This window comes from Podarcis cretensis (assembly GCF_951804945.1).
Source record: "Podarcis cretensis genome assembly, chromosome: Z".
Taxonomy (NCBI): Eukaryota; Metazoa; Chordata; class Lepidosauria; order Squamata; family Lacertidae; genus Podarcis; species Podarcis cretensis.
Genome location: NC_137184.1, coordinates 6,883,231 through 6,906,779, shown reverse-complemented (window position 1 = coordinate 6,906,779; position 23,549 = coordinate 6,883,231). Strand labels below are relative to the sequence as shown.

The window sequence follows — 23,549 nt, the reverse complement described above, 5'->3', positions numbered from 1 at the left end:
AACAAGAACAACAAAAATAATAAGAACTGGATAAAGCTGGAAGTGGGAACATTTGGGACATCCAGATTTGACAGGCTTAAAGAAATAAAATTGGAGTTTTTACTCCTAGATGTAAAAATCTGGATGGAAGAAATGGGCCTTTTTTGAGACAGATTCCTTCCAAGATTGGACATTCGAAATTAAAGATGACTGGTAAAGGACTATGGCTTAGAGAGATGTGGGAACTCCAGGAAGACATCAGACGTTGAGGAACATTGGGAACGCAACCGGGAAAGGGGGGAGGGAAATTTGGAATCCAAAGGGTGTAAAATTATTTTTTTTACCTTTTTCTATTTTAATCTGTATTGCATATTAAAGGGGGGAACTCGCGGAAGGGAACAGGTCGATTTTAGGGGATGGGAAAATATTTTTAAAATTGGGTCAATGATAATAAGTTTAAATTTGGGATAAGAACTTGTTGAATTTATTTGTTTATTTGTAAGAATTGGAATACAAGAGGGGGAGGGGAGGGGAAGTCCCGGAAAGATGTTATTGGGAAAAAGATTTTAAAATTGGATGTTTTGGTGTGTTTTTTTTATTTTGTTGTAATTGGAAACCCTTAATAAATATCATTAAAAAAATAAAAATAAAGCATATTTCCAATGGCGGAGCTTCCAGTGGGGCGTGCTACAGGTGAACTGTGGTGCCCCACCCCTTTTGCGCCTTCCTGGGGGCTGGTAACCCATTCTCCACTACTGCCCCGTGCGAGGCAGGTGAACACCATACTGTTCAAGGAGATGTCCCAAACTGCAGTTCTGATTGCTGACCATAATGGTCAGCTAGGGCTGCCATATCTCCAGCCCAAGCTGGAGAAAGAGGTACATGGATGTGTGGAACTGCTGCGCACTTGCACCTCTTTGCCCACTTCAGGCTGGCGCCAGCCACAGTGCACAGAGCAGCCCAAGCCAGAGGCGCCAGAGCCTGAAGCAGGGCATCAATTTACAACTCACAGAGCCAGTCTAGGAAGATACTATGGTCAAGGGTCTCAAAAGTTGCTGAGAGATCAAGCAAGAGGAACAGAGTTACGCACTCCCTCCCTGTTTCTTTACTGATAAAGGTTATCCACCAGGGTGACCAAAGTCAACTCAGTCCCAAAGTCATGACCTGTCGTTTTCAAGTTTTGCCTTTCCTTAACAAAGGTGTATTTACAACTTGGTGATGATTGACATAAACCTCTACGCCCAGGTTGGCCTTTTGAGCAGAAAACACACTTCCACCACTTTTAAGGTGGCAAGCACAACCCTCTTGTGAAATTATGTTTTTACCATACGCAGCAGCAATCTCACCAGCACCCTCCTTGAATGATTCACAATAGGTAAAAGGTCATGAGAGCATGTGGTTGGACCAACTTTTCCAAGCACCTTGTCTTTCTCCTCTGAGATAAAAACTGGTATCTTAAAACCACACTAAACACCTTCAACAGGAACTGTCAAATCCATGGCATCTAAATTGTTACAGAGACGAGTGATTTCATTTCCAAACTGTTGAGCAAATTTGCCACAGTGAGTCTCTGAGGGCTGTTACACCCCACCCTCCCATTTAGGTGTTAATAAACCTCTCACCACTCTGAAAAACTCTGCCAGATCGCTACTTGAAGATAAGTTGGAGGCAGCAAAGTAAACCTTACGCGTTGCGTTCACTGTGATGCAGCAGAGACAAAATTATGTGCTTGGCCATCTTCACCATGAGTCTCCCACCACCATCCCCAGTCATTGTCCAACCTGTGCCATAGTCTGCATCTCCTGGGAATAACAAGGTGCAACATTTGCAGTACTTGGGATCAAGTTGACAGCACAACACATTTCACCACTCAACCATAAGACTGGGGCCTTGGCAGGTTCATCTGCTCTCTGTCAGGAAATCCTCACCCTCAACCAGCATTCAAGAATTCATTGGAATGCATAAGTGTCCATGTATAGAACATCTTAATGATTACTTTTTATAGCAAAATTTCTGAAGCAGCTCTGTCCTTTTGCAATAGAAATAAAAATGTCTGGTCCCTCCAGGATGTTGAGACTCCAAATAGTTTCCTTGGTTCTGTAGTTTGTTTAAAAGGTGGACCCTCACCTGGGTAATAAACAAGGTGGTGTAGAAGTGAATTCTTACCACATTTTGGTGGCTTATGTGGGGATAAGCCGAGGTCACTTGAGACCCTCTGAATGGGACCTGGAGAATTTCATCATTGCACAACACAAATGGAGTTTTGTGGATGAAAATCCACAGGTAGTTCAGTGGTCTTGGTGATAAAGAGGAGCTGAACAAGGACGAGGCCAGCTAGAACCTGGCCAGAGTGTGGAAGGCATGGGTGTATTTTCTGAAGAAGCCTCAAAACTGGGACCTTGCAGATTGGATCTGAAGCCTCCCCCTTTCACTCTTTGCTTTTCTGACTTGTGGCTAGCTGCACTCTCCCCACTGTTAGAAGAAATCAGTGGGTTGCCTCATTTAGGTGCAATTGAACTGAAAGGGGCCATTTCCTTTCTGACTGTCTCAGAGAACAGCAGCACAGCTACCCAGGTTCCGACCCCTTGTAATGCAGCAATAAAACCACTACCACATTTGCAAAGCTAAGCAGGGTCCGATATGGTTTCAAATTGGATGGGGGACTGCGTGTTGAGATTCCTGCATTGCAGGAGATTGGACTAGATGGCCCTCTGGGTCCCTTCCCACTCAATAATTCTATGAGTCTGTTTGGAAGTGTATATAAATATCTCTCTCTGTGTGTTATCTATTAGCTTGTTGAGTGGCATTTGAAGTAAAACAGTTCTCAACATCTAGCTAGAATCACAGAATTGTTGGAAGGGACCAGAAGACATGTTCTCACTTGCTTAATCACCTGCAGAGAAACTGATCTGGATAAATGCATCTTTGAATCTCTATCTCAAAAAACAACAACAACAAAACATTTTTTGTTTTGTTGTTTCACCAAAAAACATGGCCATCTTGAAATAATAGCCAAGGACCAAAAGTCATAAAACAATTAGTGTGTACCAAGAGTTTAAATGAAATTGTATTAAAGGGCTCAAGAGTTCTAATGTCTCCATGTCAGCCACAATTGCTAATTGCCTAAAGGAAATTGGTCATGGTACTATGAGGGGCCGGATGTTAAGTTTCCACAGATCTTTGCAGTTCATTGCAATAGCTTTAATCTAATCTATTTCCCTTCTTTGGCTTTTTTGCAACCACTGCAACTTTGGCACCTCTAAACGTCACATCCTTCACTGGATTGGCAAGTAAAGATAAGCTTACTCTAGATACGTCATCCGAAACGAGACAAGCTGACTAGCAAATTTGCAATTAATTTCTTCCTGGGTTCTTCATAAATATCACAATGGGGAATATATAGTGACTTACGTTTTCCTCCCCCTAGCAATAGTGTACACAGTTGCTTCAAATACAGCTTTGTTGGCTGCATTTTGCTTCAATCTGCCTATCAACAGTTGCCAAGTGAAGAAATCTAAATCATTCCTGATGCTGCAGCTGTTGTGTGGTCTCAATGTGGTCCATTTTACACCAGCCTTGAAACCTGTCACTTACTGTGGTGGAAACACCACAAAAATATGGTCCACACAAGGAGTCCTTGCCCAAGATCACCAGTTCCCAATTTCTGATTGTAAGAAGTTTCATGTTAATAGCAGCAAAATGAACACTATTGTTCTCTTTTGAGGTGGGGAGATAACTATGGAGCTCCTACTGGAACTCCATAGGAAACAGGAAAAACCAAGCTTAATCTGGTTTATTAAATGTTAAAATACATATCAAACACTTTTCAGTATTCCAGTCAGTGTTAGAAACTGAGATATGAAAGCTAAGAGCTAAATGACACCTCAAACCTAGGTTATGGGCGCAACAACTGCAGCTAAAATATTATGTTCATTTTTCACATGGTCTAGTTCCACCCCTACCCTAATATTTTTTTTTTTTAAATATTTATTAAAGGTTTTCTTAATACAATAAAAAGAACAAACAAACAAAGTAACATAATCATACTTTCTTCACTTCATTGGACTTCCTCGCGTCCCTCGTTCCTGCGTTCCAGGTTTATCAAGTTTTTTCCAGCAATTTATCACCTTATTTCGATTTCTTATTTTATAACTTTCACATATTATATCTCTAGTTTTAGATAATTTGACCCAAACCTTAAAAACTTAATTTTGACATAATATTTATCCAAAATATAACTTTTTCTTATATTTTAACTTATTTTCATACTCCTTTCGACTAGTTTAATGGTGCCATATTATTTGTAATCTTGCATCTTTCTTAACACTCATTCAATTTACAATATTTTTGTAAATAGTCCTTAAATTTCTTCCAGTCCTCCTCCACTGCGTCTTCTCCCAGGTCTCGAATTCTGCCGGTCATTTCTGCTAGCTCCATATAGTCTATCAGTTGCATCTGCCATTCTTCCAGTGTAGGTAAATCTTGGGTTTTCCAGTGCTTGGCGACTAGTATCCTTGCTGCTGTTGTTGCATACATAAAAAATGTTTGGTCCTTCTTTAGCACCCTCTGGTCGACAATGCCTAAAAGAAAGGCCTCTGGTTTCTTAAGGAAGGTATACTTAAGTACCTTTTTCAACTCGTTATATATCATTTCCCAGAAAGCCTTAACTCTAGGGCAGGTCCACCAGAGGTGAAAGAATGTTCCTTCGGTTTCTTTACATTTCCAACATTTATTATGTGACAAATGGTATATTTTTGCAAGCTTGACTGGGGTCATGTACCACCTATATATCATTTTCATAATATTTTCTTTTAAGGCATTACATGCTGTGAATTTCAAACCGGTGGTCCATAACCTTTCCCAGTCAACAAACATAATATTGTGCCCAATGTCCTGTGCCCATTTTATCATGACCGATTTGACCGTTTCATCTTGTGTGTTCCATTTTAACAGCAAATTATACATTCTGGAAAGTACTTTAGTCTTAGGTTCTAACAGCTCCGTTTCCAACTTTGATTTTTCCACCTGGAATCCTATCTTTTTATCCAATTTAAAAACCTCTTTAATCTGAGCATAATGTAGCCAATCTCGCACTTTGTCTTTTAATTTCTCCATACTCTGCAGCCTCCAATTGTCTCCATCCTTTTCTAATAATTCCCAATATTTCGGCCATTTGGCCTCCATATTGGGTCTTTTCAGGGCCTTAGCTTCCATAGGCGACAACCACCTTGGAGTCTTGTTCTCTAATAAGTCTTTATATTTTGTCCAGACATTAAACACTGCTTTCCTCCTACCCTAATATTCTTAAGAGGGTCTCTTCTCCAGTCTTCAGAGAGTAGCTGGACGTGAGGAGGCAGAAAAAGGTCCTCCTTTCCTTCCACTCTGCAGTTTTAATCTGAAATCTTAGGTGCAGTTCTGTGCCCAAAGCTCAGAAACTAATGAAATCCCCTGTCGCAAAATGTGCCTAGAACAATGGGAGTTTCTAACACTGATTCCACTACTTTTGCAATACTGCAAGCAGGGTTACTTCCTGTACTACTGCTGATTTGCACTCCATGAGCATTAAAGGAAAAGGATCGAAATTAGTGACTTTTTAAAAAAGAGAGAGGGAAGTTTGTATAGGAAAGCTACTATATTCCTGAAGGAACCAGATCTTCAAAAGCTTTAGTACTGGGGGAGTGGTGTGCTAGAAAATAAGTACAGCTCAAACAACAACCAACTGTGTTTTCTGCCTTGAAGCTATGGTCTATATTTTGACTCTACCAGGATACAACTCCTAGACATTCCTTTGAAACAGGATGTTTAGTTTGGTGTGTCCATGTGCCTGTCATCACATACACACCAATTGTCTCTGGTTTTCTGGTCTCTTGTCCCTATTTATTCCTTTAGAGAACACCTACTTGGAATTTGTTGATGAGAATTGAACAAGTTCAGCCCCCTCCACAAAGTCCCTACAAGTTGAATAAATACAAGGCAGTACAGCTTCCAGCAAGGTGTAATAAGGGGGAGGATTCTTGTTATGAAAATAGGGATGGTGCAAGTACGCCCCCTTTTCACGTGTGAAATATTGTCTACACTAAAAGCACAAGTAGGGTACATGCTGAGGTCACTTTTCTGTGTTTCAGCTGAACTGTAGAAGAGAAAACACCCTATGCAAGGAGAGTGTACACACATACACACACACAAGTTGATCTCCAAGTCAGCTTTCCCAGGAGGCAGAATCCAGTTCTTAGGGAGCTGTGAACTAAGGCCTATTGTCTCTATTGCAGTCTTCATTTTACACACAGCCTCTATTTGATCAGCATATCCATCAACTGCATGGGGCTCACAGGTTTCTTAATGACGTGTGGCAATGCCATATAACCTTCCAGATGTTCACTTGTTGCTGCTGCAGGTATCAGACATCTGGTATGAGCTGCAATCTCTATGGCAGTATTGCAGGTGAGGCAAGGGAGAGAAGAAGGTGAATGGCAGGCAGGCTGAGCACTCTTCCCTCCTCTCAGTTACCACCTGCTGCATCAGTTCTGCAGTTCCTCCCACCTATCAACCCCTGCTGGGTTGTGTGATGCACTGATTGTCAAACTGCTTCAAGGAGGCTGAGAAATCAGATGGACCCAAATGGCCTGGCAGCTGGTTCTGAAGGAATAAAAAGGGGTGGAAAGGGTCTCTTACTCTACACTCCACTGTGTGTGTGAGGGGGAGAATGTTATATTTAGGGGGGGGAATAATTGAGGGGAAGGATATGCTGCAGATCCGGGGTGGGGGAATTATTTCTACGTGAAATGCCATTTACCAATGGGAAAAGTAAGATGGGTGGGGAGCAGTTGATAGTGAGCACAGCCAGAGGGTTATATCCAGTGTGGCAATAAGTTAAAGTCAATTACTCATTGCATTGGCAAAGTGTTCTGCACCAGCAGCCTCTTGTTTGCAAGGGAATGCATAAGCAGTTTGCTGGCAACTTTTCTTTCACAGAATAGAATACAAATCTACTATGCAATGAGTTTCCAACAGTTCAGCAGTTTGCATCATTGCATAGTTCTTTTTCTGTGCTTCTCTATCCTCTCTCTCTCAACACACACACAGTGAAAGAGGAAAGGCTCCTCAGAAGGGTGGTCTGCAGAGTAAATGTTGCCCCTGTAGTATCCAGAGAGCCAAATGATGCTGAGGACTGCATGAAACTGAGCCAACTGTGACCCTAGGGCAACATGTTCACTCACCCCAGACATAAAGCAAGCATCTCTGTGCTATAGTACCTTAAGAGAACATACAGAATGCTGAAATCTCTCAGTTGGGCCAACTAAATGCCCCAGTTAAGTAAATGTTTAAGTTTGCACTGAGCTCTTGTTCAGGATTAGGTAGATAAATATACCTAAGGAATAAAAAAAAGAAAAAGAGAAAAATGTTACATATCCAGGTTGACGTTAGCCCAGAAAATGTAGAATCCTGTATTTGGAAGAGTCTTTAATTCATGTTGGGTTTGGACAAACAACCAGAAATAGAAGCCTGCCATGAAAGAAGGAATGAGAGATGGTGGATAGAAACCAACAGATACTGGTTTGTGCTTTTATTTCTGAAACTGGATTAAAACAGCAAACGCATTCACACAATACACACTGATGGAGTGTAAGGATCCATGAGACCAGGGGGCATAGTGTGGGATGTACCAGAGGGGCTGTGGCCCCAGGCATGGATTTTTGAGAGGGCACAAAGTAGGTGCTCCCAGCAGAGCCCTGCCCAGCGCTCCTCTCCTGGCATTGGAGGAATCAATGCTCACAGGAGCACCAGGCCATGCTGGGGGTGCCTGCCAAATGCCATGTCGGCTGACTGGGCTTCCCCTTGTGCAGGCAGGCAGCACAGCACAGCACATTGTTGTTGTGCCTTCTTACACTGCCTTCCCTGGATCCCAGCCTTGCAAGGCCACTGGGGGGTGGGGAAGCATGGGGATGCAACAGCTACGCACCCTTCGACCCCAGCCTTGTGGGGGGGAAGGATGAGGGCTGGAGGACAAACTAAGCCCACCTCACCCACCCAGCACCCACCACCGCTGGGGCTGCACCAGCCCTGAGTGGCAGAGCTGTTAAACCCTCCTCATATGAGGCTTGGATTGAAGAGTGCACAGTTGCTGCATCCCACACTGTCGTTCCCAAGTGGCCTTGCAAGATTTCAATTCATGGAAGGCGGTGCGAGAAGGGTTCAACAGCCATGCTGTTTGGGGCTGGTGTCACCCCAGTGGTGGTGGTGGGGGCTAAGCAGGTGCAGTGGGCTCTGTTTGTCCTCCGTCCCTCACCCCACCTCTGGTGCGGGAGACCCCCCCCCCACATGCACACCAGTCCCAGGCATCATGGAGATACATTCCACCACTTCCTGAGAAAACCTAAAGGACCATTAAAAATGCAGTTAGATTTCCACATAAATAGGCATGGAAGATCAGGACAAAAAATGTGTAAATCAGACTCATAATCTAGATTCACAACCTGGTCAGAACAAACTAAGGTTACAGCTCATGGTTAGTGAGCACTGAGTTTAACCATACATCCCAATTGGGTGAATGTACTGAGTCAAATCTTGTCCTAGCTCAGTGTCATATAGCTGTATAAGAGACACAGAAAGAGCAAAGCAGTTGTGAGCCTGCATACCAGTGCAGTCTTGGTAAGCTGAACTATGATTTACCATGTTGTGTGAACCAGGTCTGCTTTCTCTTCACACAGAATACCTTCTTCTTCTTTGGCAATCACTCACAGATCGTCTTCCATGAATATGGTCTTAACAGTGTGTCCGTAAGTGACTGTAGAGGCCAATTCTGGACCCGCACGTCCTTCCATAGTGGGAACGTAAGTTACCAGGCAGGAGTTGATTATGGTGAGGATTTGCCAAATGTGCCTTCCTCTTAGCTCATTTCTTCCATTTGTCCTCAGTTTGTGCTTCTTCAAAGCCCATGACACCTTTGGTAGAGGCTGTTCTCCAACTGGAGCGCTCGGAGTCCAGTGTTTCCCAGTTGTTGGTGTTTATACTATATTTTTAAAGGTTTGCCTTGAGGGCATCTTAAAACCTCTTTTGTTGTCCACCAGTATTTCACTTCCATTCTTGAGTTGGGAGAAGAGTAGTTGCTTTGGAAGACGATAATCAGGCATCCAAACACCATGAGCAGTCCAACAAAGTTGATGTCAAAGAATCATTGCTTCAACAATGATGATCTTTGCTTCTTCCGGTAATCTGACATTAGGTTGCTTACCTTCCCAAGTGATATGTATTTTTTTTTTTTTTTTGAGACACCACTGATGGAATCTTTGGAAGAGTAGGAAATGGCGTTTATAAGTGGTCCGTGTTTCACAAGTGCACAGTAAGGTTGGTAGTGCAATAGCTTTGTAAACGAGCATTTTAGGGAAGTTTTTAATGTTTGAAGTTTTTAATGTCTGAAGTTTTATTCTGTTTTTAGTGTTCTGTTGGAAGCAGCCCAGAGTGGCTGGGGAAACCCAGCCAGATGGGTGGGGTATAAATTTTAAAAAGTAAAAAAAATTAAAAATTAAAAACTAAAAATATTTTTGTTTCCCTGCAAATGTCCTGGTCCTCAAACACCACATGCTTCAATTGGTAGAAATCTGCACTCACACAGCTCAGGCAATGCTGAATTTTGGCATCAATGTCGGCCCTTGTGGAAAGATAATTGCCTAGGTAGAAAAAATAATTGAGATTTTCCAATGTTACACCATTAAGTTGGATTTGTGGTGCTGCAAAGGGTTTTTTGTGCTTACTGATGCAGCACTTTGGTTTTTTGGATGTTGTGTGATAGGCAGAGCTTTCCATAAGCTTCTGTGAAGATATTTAGGATGGTTTGGAGGTCATCCTCTGAGTGTGCACACACTATGTTGTCATCAGTATATTGAAGCTCTATGACGGAGGTTATGGTAACCTTACTCTTTGCTTTCAGCCTGCTCAGATTGAAGAGCTTTCCATCTGTTCAATATATGATTTCTACCCCGGTGGGGAGTTTCCCTTTGACAAAGTGTAGGATAATGGCAATGAAAATAATAGAGTTGAGGTGATAACACATCCTTGTTTAACGTCTATTCCCACTGTGAATGGTTCACTTTGAGAGCCATTGTTATCTGCGAATGTTGCTGTCATATTATCATGGAGGAGCTGAAGGATGTTCACAAATTTATCTGGGCAGCCAATTTTCAGAAGGACAGTCCACAAGGCAGTACAATTTACAGTGTTGCAGGTCTTGGTCAGGTCAACCCCATATACAGGGGTTAGTTTTGCTCTCTGGATTTTTCTTGAAGCTGTTGAGCAATGAAAATCATGTCCACTGCCCCCCTAGGTTGAAAACCATTTTGTGATTCAGGAAGGGTATCCTCAGATATAGTTAGAAGATGGTTTGTTAAGATCCTTCCAAGAATTTTTCCAGCCCCAGCTAATAAAGAGATGCCTCAATACAGTAGTTTCTGCAATCTGTTCTATTACCTTTTTAATAAAGATTGATAATTTTGGCAACCCTAAAGTCTGCTGAGATCTCCTCTCTCCCAGATTTTCTTTTTATGAGCTTGTGAAATTGTTCTGTAAGCAGGGGCATAGGAAGTGGGGCAGTGGGGGCGGAGCGCCCCAGATGCCCTCACTGAGGGGGGTGACATTCAGCGTGCCACCTGCCGGCGACTCTCAAGCCTACCATGAACTGTCGGGGTAAGGTGGGGAGCTGTGTTGCTTTGGCAGCAGCATTCCCCTCTTCCCCCTTCATTTTGACAGCTTGGGGGAATGCTTGGGAGTCGTGGGCGGGTGGCGCACCGAGTGTCTGCCATGGGCGGCTCATTCCGCCCCCGTGAGCAGCTTGCTCCTGGGCAGTGTGGACATAACCTCCGCCACTGTCTGTAAGTTCATTTCTGACCACTTTGAAGACTTTGGCAAGTATCCCATCGGGTTCACTGGCTTTGTTGTTTTTCATTTGGTTAATAGCTGTACACATCTCTCCCAAATCTGGAGATACTGCAAGCTCATCTCTAATTTGTTTTTGCGGGATTTGCGAGAGGACCATGGCAGCTTCTGGGAGTTGCGGTTAAGGAGATGCTGGTAATGTTCTTTCCAGGGTAACAGAAGTGTGGTACCATCTGTGGGAGGCTTATACCATAATATATTGGCCCATAAATTGTCTTTGTGGCTTTAAAGAAGTCCCATGTATCATAAGTGTTGGCTAAGTGCTGGATCCCTTGAGCTTTTTTATCCACCAGGTGTTCTTTAGTTCTCTGGTTCTTCTTTGAAACTCGGCCTTAGCGTAGGTTTTTTTCCTTAGTGATGCAGTTTCTATTTTTTTGCCAGATCTTTTCTTGTTGATAATGCATTCTATCTCACTATCATTCTCATCAAACCAGTCCTGCTGTTTCTTGGTTAGTATCCAATAGTTTGTTCACTGGCCGTAGTAATGGATATTTTAGCTTGGTCAAGTGTTCCTTGATGCTATCATGGAACTCTGAAAGCAGGTGGTCCTTAAGAGTCATTTGGAAGCAAGCCCACTTAATAGAATCTTGAAGGGCTTGAATGTTCATTTCACACCTTGGTTTCCTTCCTTGAAGCCTGTGTTGAGGTACAATGTTAATAGCCATTGTGGAATGTGTTAATTGGTGATATGTCCAGCACTCGTTGGCACTTGTCATGGCTCTGTAAGGAGCACATCACACCAATCTTTAGCTTGGACTATTATATCATTTAAGAGGTGCCACTGTTTCAAGTTAGGGTGCTTCCATGATTATTATTTTTTTGAATTGTGTGTTGGTAATAACAAGGTTATGTGCTGCACATATAGTCAAAAATAAAATTCCATTCTGGTTGCTGTTGCCAATTCCTTCTTTCGCAATAGTTCCTGGCCACAGATTGAAATCTCATGCAACTCTTGTGTTAAAATCACCCAGGAGGATAATCTCCTTAGGTGTCTCTGATAGGATGGCATCCAGCTGAGAATAATATTTTTCTTTAATGTCTTCATTGGCACCCAGTGTAGGTGCATAAAAACTTAGAATAGTCACCTGCTAGTTTTTGGTGAGTTTTATTTGAAGGGTTGAATGTTGCTCATTAAGGCCAGTAAGGACTTCTGACAAGAGCTTCACAAGATCATTTTTTATAGCAAAGCCTACTCCATGTATTCTTCATTCTTGTTCAGGTACATCTTTCCAGAAGAATGTATAGCCTCCTTTTTCTTCCTTCAATTATCCCTCTCCTGCTTTTTGAGTTTCTTGAAGTGCTGCAATATCAATATTAAAACATCACAACTCTCTGGCAATGATTGCAGTCCTGCATTCAGGATGCTCATTATCTGTGTTATTCAACAAAGTGCGTATATTACATGTTCCAAATTTCAATTGTCTTTTACAACCGCTGTGTGGTGATCCAGTCAGGGGGGGAAGAAGCAGACTATGTTTAGGGCACTTTTTCTAGCCCCTCCTCCTTTTCATTTTTTTTTTAAATTTTTTTTATTAATTTCCAACTTTTTAACATAGACAAAAACAACATAAAAACAACACAAAAAATCATATTTTCTTTACCTTATTTCCATAACCCTCTTTTCCCGGACTTCCCCATACCTTCCCCTTTTTGCATCCTTAATTTTAAACCATTATTCAGCAACCCTTCTTAGCCAATTAAATATAAATTCATTCTCCTTTTCAATTCCACCCTAAAATTAAACACAGTTTTGCCGCTGCAATTCTACGTCTTCCTTTCCCTCAGCATTTTAGCACTCCTCAATTTTATAATAATTCTTAAGATACATCTTAATCTTCTTCCAGTCTTCTTCCACAGTCTCTTTCTCTTGGTCACGGATTCTGCCGGTCATTTCTGCCAGTCCCATAAAGTCGATCACTTTCGCCTGCCATTCCTCCAGCGTGGGTAACTCTTGTGTCTTCCAATACTTTGCTAGAAGAATCCTTGCTGCCGTAGTAGCGTACAAAAAGAAATTCTTATCCTTCTTCGGCACCAGCTGGCCGACCATACCCAAAAGAAATGCCTCTGGTTTCTTGTTAAAGGTGCACTTAAGCACTTTCTTAATCTCATTATAAATCATTTCCCAGAAGGCCTTAATCTTTGGGCAGGTCCACCAAAGGTGGAAAAAGGTACCTTCAGTCTCTTTACATTTCCAACATTTGTTATTGGGCAAATGGTAAATCTTCGCAAGCTTGACTGGGGTCATGTACCACCTGTAAATCATTTTCATAATGTTTTCTCGTAAGGCATTACATGCCGTGAATTTAATACCTGTGGTCCATAACTGCTCCCAGTCAGCAAACATAATGTCATGACCTATGTCCTGTGCCCATTTAACCATAGCTGACTTCACTGTCTCATCTATTGTATTCCACTTCAACAGCAAGTTATACATTCTTGATAAATTCTTAGTATTGGGTTCTAACAGTTCTGTTTCTAGTTTCGATTTCTCCACCTGGAAACCAATTTTCCTGTCTTGTTTATAGGCCTCCATTATTTGAAAATAATGGAGCCAATCTCGTACCTTGGACTTTATTTTCTCATAACTTTGTAATTTAAGTTCTCCACCTTCTTGTTCTAAAATTTCAGAATATTTCGGCCAATTAGTTCTCATATTAAGTTTCTTTACCTCCTTGGCCTCCATAGGTGAAAGCCACCTGGGAGTTTTATTTTCCAATAGATCTTTGTACCGTATCCAAACATTATATAGTGCTTTCCTGACAATGTGATTTTTAAAACCCTCCTCCTTTTCAGGGTAAGCAGAGTGAATCCTAAATAGGACCACTTATAGGAACGTGCAAGCCCACTTGTGGTGACAAGGTGATGATCCTGCAAGTGAGACACAGAATACTATGGACACAATGGCCATGAAACACTTGTTTCATGCTGTCCTCACAGTATGGCATGGCGGAGGATTATTAGGAAATTGTAATGTGTAAAATGGTTGGTGTCTATTTACTGCTCAGTGCTGCTTCAAATACCAACGCCAAATTGAAATTTGGTTCCCACTTCAATGCATGCCAAAGCTTCTATCAACTTCAGTGGAGCAAAGGACTTGTACAGATTCTGCTTTGGAACATTCATTCTGAACCCCTAGCTCAGTGCTTGGGGCAAGGCAGCTGCCCCCTTACTTTCTGATAGCCCCCTAAGTAAAAGGACAGAGTAGTAATTTGACTTAAACTGAAGGAGCTGGGGGGGAGGGGAGATGGGTTTTATTAAGGGCTACACAGTTCAAGCCCCTCACCCCCAGAATAAAGCCTAGAATAGAGGAGGTCCTTCTGTTACAGAGAGAGGCTATAGAATCCAGCCTCTTGGTTAAAGGCATTGTTTTGAGTGAATCTCAACCCCCCGTCTCTCCTGCTTCCTCATTCGTCACATCTATGGGTGCTACTATGTGCCCTCTGTCTTTGAGCTCTTTGCTTTCCTACTTTCAAGGCTCGCTGGGTTCTGGGAGATGTAGTGTTTGGGATGCTTCCTAATGACACCATGTCAGTCAGCTGTCACGCTGCTTCTGCCTCCTCCTCTCCCATTATTTCCCAGCTTTCCCCCTCATCTGCCTCTGAACTGTGACATCCCACAAACCACTGTTGTAAATCTATACTGACTTCTTCCTCCTCTACCCTGGAAGGGTCAGAATGGGGAGGCAGTCTCCACCATTCCTCCTCTGCCCAGTTCCTGACACCTTGGCAAGGTTCCCTTTAATGCATCTTCATTTGGTGGTACTGGGTCATTCACAGAGGGTCTTGGCACTGCCATTTTACGTAATTTCTGACAATACCTCCAAATGTGGTGTCATTCTGTGGAATTGTGGGGAATTTAAATTGCAACTTGGTGCTGAAGGATTTTTATTTTATTTTATGGGTGCCCTGGAAAGGCATCAGCAATGGGGACAGGTGGGGGAAGCACTTTGGACCTCCTTTAGGGATGAAAGGTAAGGTGTGTAATATATCTAAGTTATTATTATAATTGTAAAACCAATTTTCTGTCACACTGCTTAATAATGTGGAGTAACTGTGCAATAATCCCAGGTTAAATTTAGAATAATAAAATCTTAAGAGACAAGGAAAACCTCCTAGGTCAGCTAATTCCATGCCTAGCCATCAGCTGCAAGGTGAAGAGAACAGGGAGGTACAAAGAGAATCATGCCCGATTCTGAAAAGCTTACTATCCAGGCAGTGAGGGAAACCTGGAGACTTCCTCAACCCACCTTGACTTTAGGACTATAGAAGAGCTGGACTTTGGTGAGAAGCTCCCCATGCTACTAGACAGAATGCAGTAGGTATTGCTGGTGATAGGTATTCATTTGTCTCATACAAAATGGTGATACAGAGGAAGGCCAGGGAGCCTTCTACAGCCTGGGGCCCACATTCCTTTCTGGGTGACATGCCAGTTATGGGCAGGGTCAGAGGCAAAAGTGGGCAGAGTGATGAATGAAACATTTACCTTTATACCGGCAGCCAAGAGTTCAGGGACACATTTCTCCCAGGCAAAAACATTCAAGGACAGTGCAAAGTAGTTCTGGTGATGAATGTGGCCTGTGGACAGTTGTGAGGGCCACACAGAGAAGACTAGAGAACCATATTCAGTGGCCAGGCCCAAGATTCCCTACTCCTGGCGAAGGGTGACACTTTATTATAGAAGCATACTCTACATCTAAGTTTGTACTAGGACGTCCATTCATGCGTCTTTGTCCTCCACGCCACATCAAGCATCTGAATTAGTTCCTCTTTTCTATGTTAACTCCCTCATGGTCTTCCATTAAGACTTTCCTGGACTACTGCTGCTGCACCAGCTATCTGGCATTCTTTGCCTTCAAAAACATCTAACATTGGAAAATCCAGGCCTGGTTTTAAAATAGCACCATCCTGCACATGAGCACACCCAACTGTAGGACTGTCCTATGTGATGAAAGGCTCATGTTTTTTGTTTTCACCTATGTTGTGTTTTGCCAATTATGTAAATGTTTGAGGGGTTTTGCCAATTTCCCATTGCCAGCTCATACCGAGGTGCAATGGGAAAGCTCCACACCAAGAAATTTCCAATTTACTGCCTCTTTTTGTTTCCCATGACTAAATGGGAAATAGCTCGACGTGTCAGAGGTTCCATTTGGAAGAAGAAACTCACATTTGAGTCCTTCTTTTTTGTTCTCTAGGATAGCAGATCTATAAGCACAACAACGTTCAATGCTGTTAAATTGAATAACGAGGGGATGAAGGTTTTATGGTCAGATTTGCAGGGGTGGACTAGATGACCCTTGAGGTACCTTCCAACTTTACAATTCTATGATATTGGAGGGGGAGTCATGCTGATGTATATTGTGCTCTAGGAGGCTTAGTTTGATCAGAATGGAATATACACTTCTAGAGTTAATGGTTAATACATACTTCCGGTAAATGAACCACCATAGCTGCCAGAGGACTGTGAAAATTTGTGTCCCGGGCTTTTTAGACTTGTCTACCCGTGTACTATCTGAAACCAAAGTGGTGTATTGGTTGCCAAATGAAGTCCGTTCTTAAACCAAAACCATTCTTAAACCGAGGCACACTTTCCCTAATGAGGCCTCCCGGTGCCAGTGCCCTTCCACCGTTTGGCTTCCGTTCTAAGACCAAGGTAAAGTTCGCTAACTGGGACACTACTTCTGGTTGTGCGGAGTTCGTAAACCGAATAGTTTGTGAACCGGGCTGTTCTTAAACCGAGGTACCACTATACTCACAACATATCTGCAGAGGGGGAAAATCTGTCTGAGTTATCTTTTTCATCTCCCTTTTTCACTGTCATTTAATATTAATACAAATATTGTTATTGTACTCCACTTCCTTTGGAACCGTCCCACATCCTGCTACCAACACCACTACCACACCCCTTTCCATCAGCATCAAATCTTCTTCCCTCCCACCATGGCTTGCTTATTTTTAGAACTGGCTCTTCCCAGTATCTCTTCTAAGTTGAGTGAAGGATGATCTGGCGCTTTGGTGGCAGGAATTTCCTCCCTAACCATTCAGCCCAATTAACGCTGCTGCATGAGAAGGCCCTTTTTGTGCTTGGTGATTATCTGTGAAAATGCAAATTTGAACTTCCTTCACCACAGCAAGCTAACAAGATAATGACTATTTTCACTCACTGAACAGATTACAAACATCTGTGGAGAAGATGCAGTGTGTTCTATGGTGCAGGAAAGGTGGGTGGAGAGCAAGCTATGGGAAGCTGTTTCTTTCCAGTTTTCTTAGGAACTAAGAACACTTGGTAAGGGATGCAGGTGGTGCTGTGGGTTAAACCACAGAGCCTAGGACTTGCTGATCAGTAGGTCAGCGGTTCGAATCCCCGTGACGGGGTGAGCTCCCGTTGCTCGGTCCCTGCTTCTGCCAATGTAGCAGTTCAAAAGCACGTCAAAGTGCAAGTAGATAAATAGGTACCGCTCCGGCCGGAAGGTAAACGGCATTTCCATGCACTGCTCTGGTTTGCTAGAAGCGGCTTAGTCATGCTGGCCACATGACCTGGAAGCTGGAAGCCGGCACCCTCGGCCAATAAAGCGAAATGAGCGCCGCAACCCCAGAGTCAGCCATGACTGGACCTAATGGTCAGGGGTCCCTTTACTTAAGAACACTTGGCAGGAACTACATGGCATGAAGGCAGGGAAACCCCCCAGCTCTAATAGTTATGTTCTACTTCTGGTCTTGGAGGTCATTTGCCTCTGGATTCCAGCTGATATGAATCACAGGTAGGAAGAATGTTGTTGCACTCCTTTTTGTGGGGTTCCCAGAGGCATCTGGTTGCTCACTGTGAGAACAAAGTGCTGGACTAGATGGACCATTGGCCCAGTGTTCTTACTTCACTGTCACAGAAGCTCTTTGCCAATGCTGTTGGGTTCAATCTGGCAGTGTTGGGGAACCTGTCATCCTCCAAATGTTGTGTAGCTGCAGCTCTTGTTACCATTTGCCAGGGTGAATGGAACAGGGAATTTGAGTCCATCAGCATATCAAGGGCCACATATTCCATGCCCCCTTGCTGCAACTGGGACCTAGCCACTTCACCCCTGACGGCTCATCCATACTTTCACTTGTCTTATGCATAGAAAGTATAGGTCCAAGCAGTTTCCCCCTTGCCCTGCTTCTTTCCCAGGGAAAATCTGCTCTTTAGCTCAAAATCAGAGCAAACATCAATCTTGCTCAATCTCTGCTGGAAGAGCGTTCCATAACACAGAACCTGTGGCAGTTAATGCTTGACTTCTGATTGCGATCAATCAGGTCTCTGTAACATTTTTTTGTGGGCAGGGGGGCAGGACTCAGGCAGTCCCTAAGGTATCCTGGACAAAAGTTGTTCAGGGCTCTGTGTATCAACAAAAAAGCCTTGAACATCGCCTGCTAGCATATCAACTGACAGAGTATATGTTAGCAGACATGTCGCCCCACCAGCAGTCTAGCCACTGCATTCTGCCCCACTGGAGTTTCCAGACCAGTCCACAAGGTCATATAGGTATTCCACCCTTCTGTATTAAAATATACTTGGGGCTGCTTACATATTAACAATAATATAACAATATATGACAGCATATGAACAGCAGCAGCACTTTAAAAGCAGAGAACATTAAAAGCAGCCAGTTTTTGGAAAATAGTACCTGAAATATGTCTTGAATTTACTAAAGGCACAGTTTTGCCTTATTCAGAGCAGCTATTCCATCTACTAGTTTACATTTCACACCCTTCACTGAAGATCTAAATAGCAAAACCAGACAAAGAGAATACAGACAATGACAAAATATGCTACGTAATGTTGCCGAATCTGTAGTTATTCAAAGCCTAGCATTTGGCAGGGGGACAGGTGGGAGGAGCCATACGTTAAATTAATATCAGACCCTTTCGGGTTCCCTCCTTATATTGTTTGCAGAGTTGGGCACAGTCAAAACGGATGAAAGCCCCAAAGATCTGCAGCTAATACACTGCCTTCTTACCACCTTAACCAATGCTGCGGAGGGTATGTGAAGCCTTGCAGAAACAAGTAAGGTGTTTACCCACTTGTGTTGCAACAAGGCTCCCCTGACCTTGGGGAGCTCATCTGCATGCAGAGAAATGCAAAGGCCAAATTATCTAAAAGAGACGTTGGCACGGGCAAGAAGAGTCGGCTTGTTCAAAATGGATCTTGAGGAACTAATGCTGTTCTCGGATGGCAGGAGAGCTTTTTTTTCGCACACTGCTTTGAATTTCCCTGCGTGAGCCTGCATATCAAGTGGGAGCTGACGGAGCCAGCCAATTGCCACAAGAGTACCGCTCCCCCGCTTAAACTGCAAAAGGCTCAGTTTTTCTCTCTAGCCAGCATGTCCCTCAGTCCAATCCTTCGGCACAGCATGTGCTGTGGAGGTATTAGCCTGGGTTCAAAAACTATCATTACCCTCCAACCAATATGTCCGAGGCTTTAAAGCGCTGAACAGGTAATAGAATTGCGCGTGCACACATACAAAAACCCATAATAAAAGGGAATGAAATAGAAGCCAGCCCCGGGGAAGCAGATCTATCTATTATGCCAAGCTGAAGGGTAAGAGGTAAACAAGCTATTCAAGGCACGGAGGAATGTGGTGCTCTTCAGGGCAGGAATAATAAACAGACCAATTATTCTTTTTACATTTAGGTACTGCAAAGGACCCCTCTTTTTAAAATCAATGAAATTAATTTAATGTTGTTACATGCTTTACATTTAATATTCCCCAAGAGCTATTCAAAATGTGCTCAAAGATCTAAAGGGTCTTCCTTCATCCTGAGATCAGAATCACAGGCTTTTGTTTGACAGGGTTGGTCAATAAACCAGAGATACAAGACCTTTCCTGGAAATACATAACTAAGAGGTAAAGAGAAAGGCCAAAATATTACCAAGCTAAATAATCCCACCTGACCCTTAATTGAAGGAAATTTCCTCACACCAAGTCAGAGAATTAGTTCATCTAGCTTCATACTGTCTGCACAGACTGGCAGCAGCTCTCCAATGTTTAAAACAGGGCATGTTTAAAACAAGCCCTACTTGGGGATGCCGGGAGTTAAACCAGGGATCTTCTGCATGCAAAGGAGATGCTCTGCCATTCAGCAATGGTTTTCCCCCATAATGCTTCTACTTCTTTTGCTCATAAGATTTTATTAAGGTTTTTTTGTAATACATTAAGATAAACAAAACAAATCTAGACAAAAACAAGGAAAATGAAAATGTAGAGTCCTCTCTCAAAGGTAGATCTTAATCCTTTGATTAAGATCAAAGAAGGGGGTGGACCCTCCCAGCTCTCACCTGGGAGCTTCCCTTTCTTCTCCCAGCCTCCCACCCTGGGAGATCTTCCCTTCCCTGCCTCTCACACAGGGGCCTTCATCAACCATCCATCACCTTCATGTGCATACAATCCCCCATAATGCTTCTGCTGATCCTCAAGCTGCTTTTCCTCTGCACTGGATTTTACATTGCAAACTTCAGATGGGAGTCTTTTCTAGCCCTACTTGCTGAGCTATATAGCCTTTCTTTTCACAATATCCTCATTCATATGCTGGCCTTTTAGCATGAGCCAACAAGCCAGACTCTCATAATTCTGCAGGCACACAGAAAGGACTAAGGGGGTGCACTACGTAAAGGGGCTTACAGTTCATGCCGCTCACTGCAAGGAAAGACATATGTCTACCATATGTTCACATTAAAAAAAAAATGGAACAGTTGTTGGTACTTCTCTAGGGCTTATGCTTAAGGAGTTAGCCTCACTTCTATTACAGTTAGGACAGGAGCACGACAGCAGCCACCAGGTTATAAATAAATGCACTTATTTAATTATTTTTAACCTATATCCCACCCTTCCTCCTGAAGCAGCCCAGAGTGGCAGATACGTCACCCCTAACAAGGCCTCGTCTGCCAATGATAGGTTCCAAGATCATTGATATTGGGGAAGCCATTCTTTTAGGTACTTGGGTGCTAGTAGCGCCTTGTCTTGGGCTCAGTAGCTTGCTGGCAGCCTGTGCAATGCTTTCAGGATTGGTGACACACAGTCCCACTGAGATGCCCCACTTACTATCCTAACATATGAGAATGGGGGAAATATCATTTGGTCTATCAATGGTTACTGACTACAATGACTATATGGAACTTCCAGGATCTGTCACAGGATGCCTCCGAGGGAAAAGAGACTTAATGCTGGCCACCAGACAAAGGCTTTTTACACCTGACTTGTCCCACCCTAGAACCCTAGGAGCCTTCAAAAGGGAGTTGCTGCCACGGGCATTATGAGTAGAAGATATCTGGAGGTATCTGAAGAAGTGTGCATGCACATGAAAGCTCATACCAATAACAAACTTAGCTGGTCTCTAAGGTGCCCAAAGCTGGGCAAGCACTAACTAGGCTTTGGGCAGCAGGCGGGCACACTCTAGGACCCTGGTAGAGCTCTCATACCTCCTTCCCAAAGCCCAGTGCCTCTGGCTCAGAGCTCTGTGCAGGGCAACCAGCCATGATGCCCTAAATCAGCCTCTGTCTCAGGAAGGTTTTCCATAAAGAAAGGTGGCCCTCACTGTCTTGTTGTTGTTGTTGTTGTTGTTAATGTATAGAGGTGCCTTTGGTCTGATTGAGTAGGGCTCTTCTTTATGTTCTTAAAGGGCAATAAGGTGAGGTAGGGATGTATAGCCCAAGGTTTCATTTTCAAATTCTTAAGAGCAGGTTCAGTTTGGGCCATGTGAATAATCCATAACTGAGTGGCAAACCAGAAGAAAGAAAGTACAGTGGTACCTTGGGTTAAGTATTTAATTCGTTCTGAAGGCCCGTTCTTAACCTGAAACTGTTCTTAACCTGAAGACCACTTTAGCTAATGGGGCCTCCTGCTGCTGCCGCACCGCCAGAGCACGACTTCTGTTCTCATCCTGAAGCAAAGTTCTTAACCTGAAGCACTATTTCTGGGTTAGCGGAGTCTGTAACCTGAAGCGTATGTAACCTGAGGTACCACTGTAGGTGATAAGGAAGGGTGGGGTCTGGGGAAAGGATGTGGGGGGGGGAAACGACACTGCTTTTCAGCTCTTGGTTGCAGATATTGCTCTCTAGCTGTCATGCATGACCCATAATCATCATGGAGTTTTATTGAGAAGCAACAGTGAGGGAGATGCCAAGTGTCAGCTTTAAAATTAACTTGCCAAAACTTCCCATCAATATTATGACAATTCCTCCCTCGTCGGTTCAGTGACCCAACATGAAGCATGACAACATTAACATAACTTTGCTGAAACAAAAGCCTGCCATTCTGGAATTGAAGAGTCAGGGTTACTATATAAAGACACACACCCCTCCTCCCTGGAAGAAGGGGGGGAGAGAGGTGAACTGAATTTTCATGAATTTCGACTCACATGCTTAAATTGTTTGTGTTTAATCAGCACAGGGGTGGAATTTTGTCAAATAAAAAAGCAAACAACATGAAAAGGAAATTGAAAACGAGTTGTTTTGTCCAGTGTTGTTTTCATATTAAATACATTTCAGAGAGAGCTGTGGAAAAGCTGCTTCACCAACCACCAAGAAAGGAGATTTTGACTAAGCCTTAGGAAGAATTTCCTGGCAGTAAGAGCTGTTTGACAGTGGAACATAAAGCCTCCTAATGTGGTGGACTCTCTACTGAAGGTTTTTTTAAACAGAGCTTGGCCTCCATACGTTGTTGGACTACAACTCCCATCACCCCCATGCATGGGCTAATGCCAGCAGGGGCTGATGGGAGCTGAAGTCCAACAACGTATGGAGCTCCCCCACCCCGGACCTAGAGGTTATGATGTAAGGTAAAGGTAAAGGTACCCCTGCCCGTACGGGCCAGTTTTGACAGACTCTGGGGTTGTGCGCCCATCTCACTTAAGAGGCCAGGGGCCAGCGCTGTCCGGAGACATTTCCGGGTCACGTGGCCAGCGTGACATCGCTGCTCTGGCGAGCCAGAGCCGCACACGGAAACACCGTTTACCTTCCCGCTGGTAAGCGGTCCCTATTTATCTACTTGCACCCGGAGGTGCTTTCGAACTGCTAGGTTGGCAGGCGCTGGGACCGAGCAGCGGGAGCGCACCCCGCCGCAGGGATTCGAATCGCCGACCTTTCGATCGGCAAGTCCTAGGTGCTGAGGCTTTAACCCACAGCGCCACCTGCGTCCCAGGTTATGATGTAGTAGTATATAAATTCTATCATTATCATCATCATTATAGTGTACAGTGGTACCTCGGGTTAAGAACTTAATTCGTTCTGGAGGTCCGTTCTTAACCTGAAACTGTTCTTAACCTGAGCTACCACTTTAGCTAATGGGGCCTCCTGCTGCCACTGCGCCACAAAGTTCTTAACCCGAGGTATTACTTCTGGGTTAGCGGAGTCTGTAACCTGAAGTGTCTGTAACCTGAAGCGTCTGTAACTGTAGACAATACTGAGTTAGATGGACCAATGGTCTGACTTGGTGTGAATCAACTACCCAACAGTATTCCTAGCTACTACCTGATAAAGTTGCTCAGGGTAGATTCCTGCAGTATCGACTGTTGCTTCCCTGCCATGCCATCTTGCACAGTGGGTTGAGATTATTCTATTTATTATGGAAACTGAAGCTACTAAGGCACAGGAAGCAGGCTGACTCATCCATGTAG

The 23,549-nt window shown here is 43.5% G+C and overlaps 1 protein-coding gene across 4 annotated transcripts in view; it reads right to left on the bottom strand.

Annotated features, from left to right (window-relative positions):
- Positions 1 to 23,549, bottom strand: part of ASTN2 (astrotactin 2) — a 669,461-nt gene that overhangs the window by 199,408 nt on the left and 446,504 nt on the right. Inside the window, exon 1 of one of the 4 annotated variants that reach the window (XM_079961927.1) lies at positions 18,563 to 18,581. The exons of the other annotated variants lie outside the window; for them this stretch is intronic. The gene's annotated coding sequence lies outside the window, so the exon portion shown is untranslated. Of the gene's footprint in view, positions 1 to 18,562; positions 18,582 to 23,549 lie in introns of those variants that run through there. 4 annotated transcript variants of the gene reach the window in all.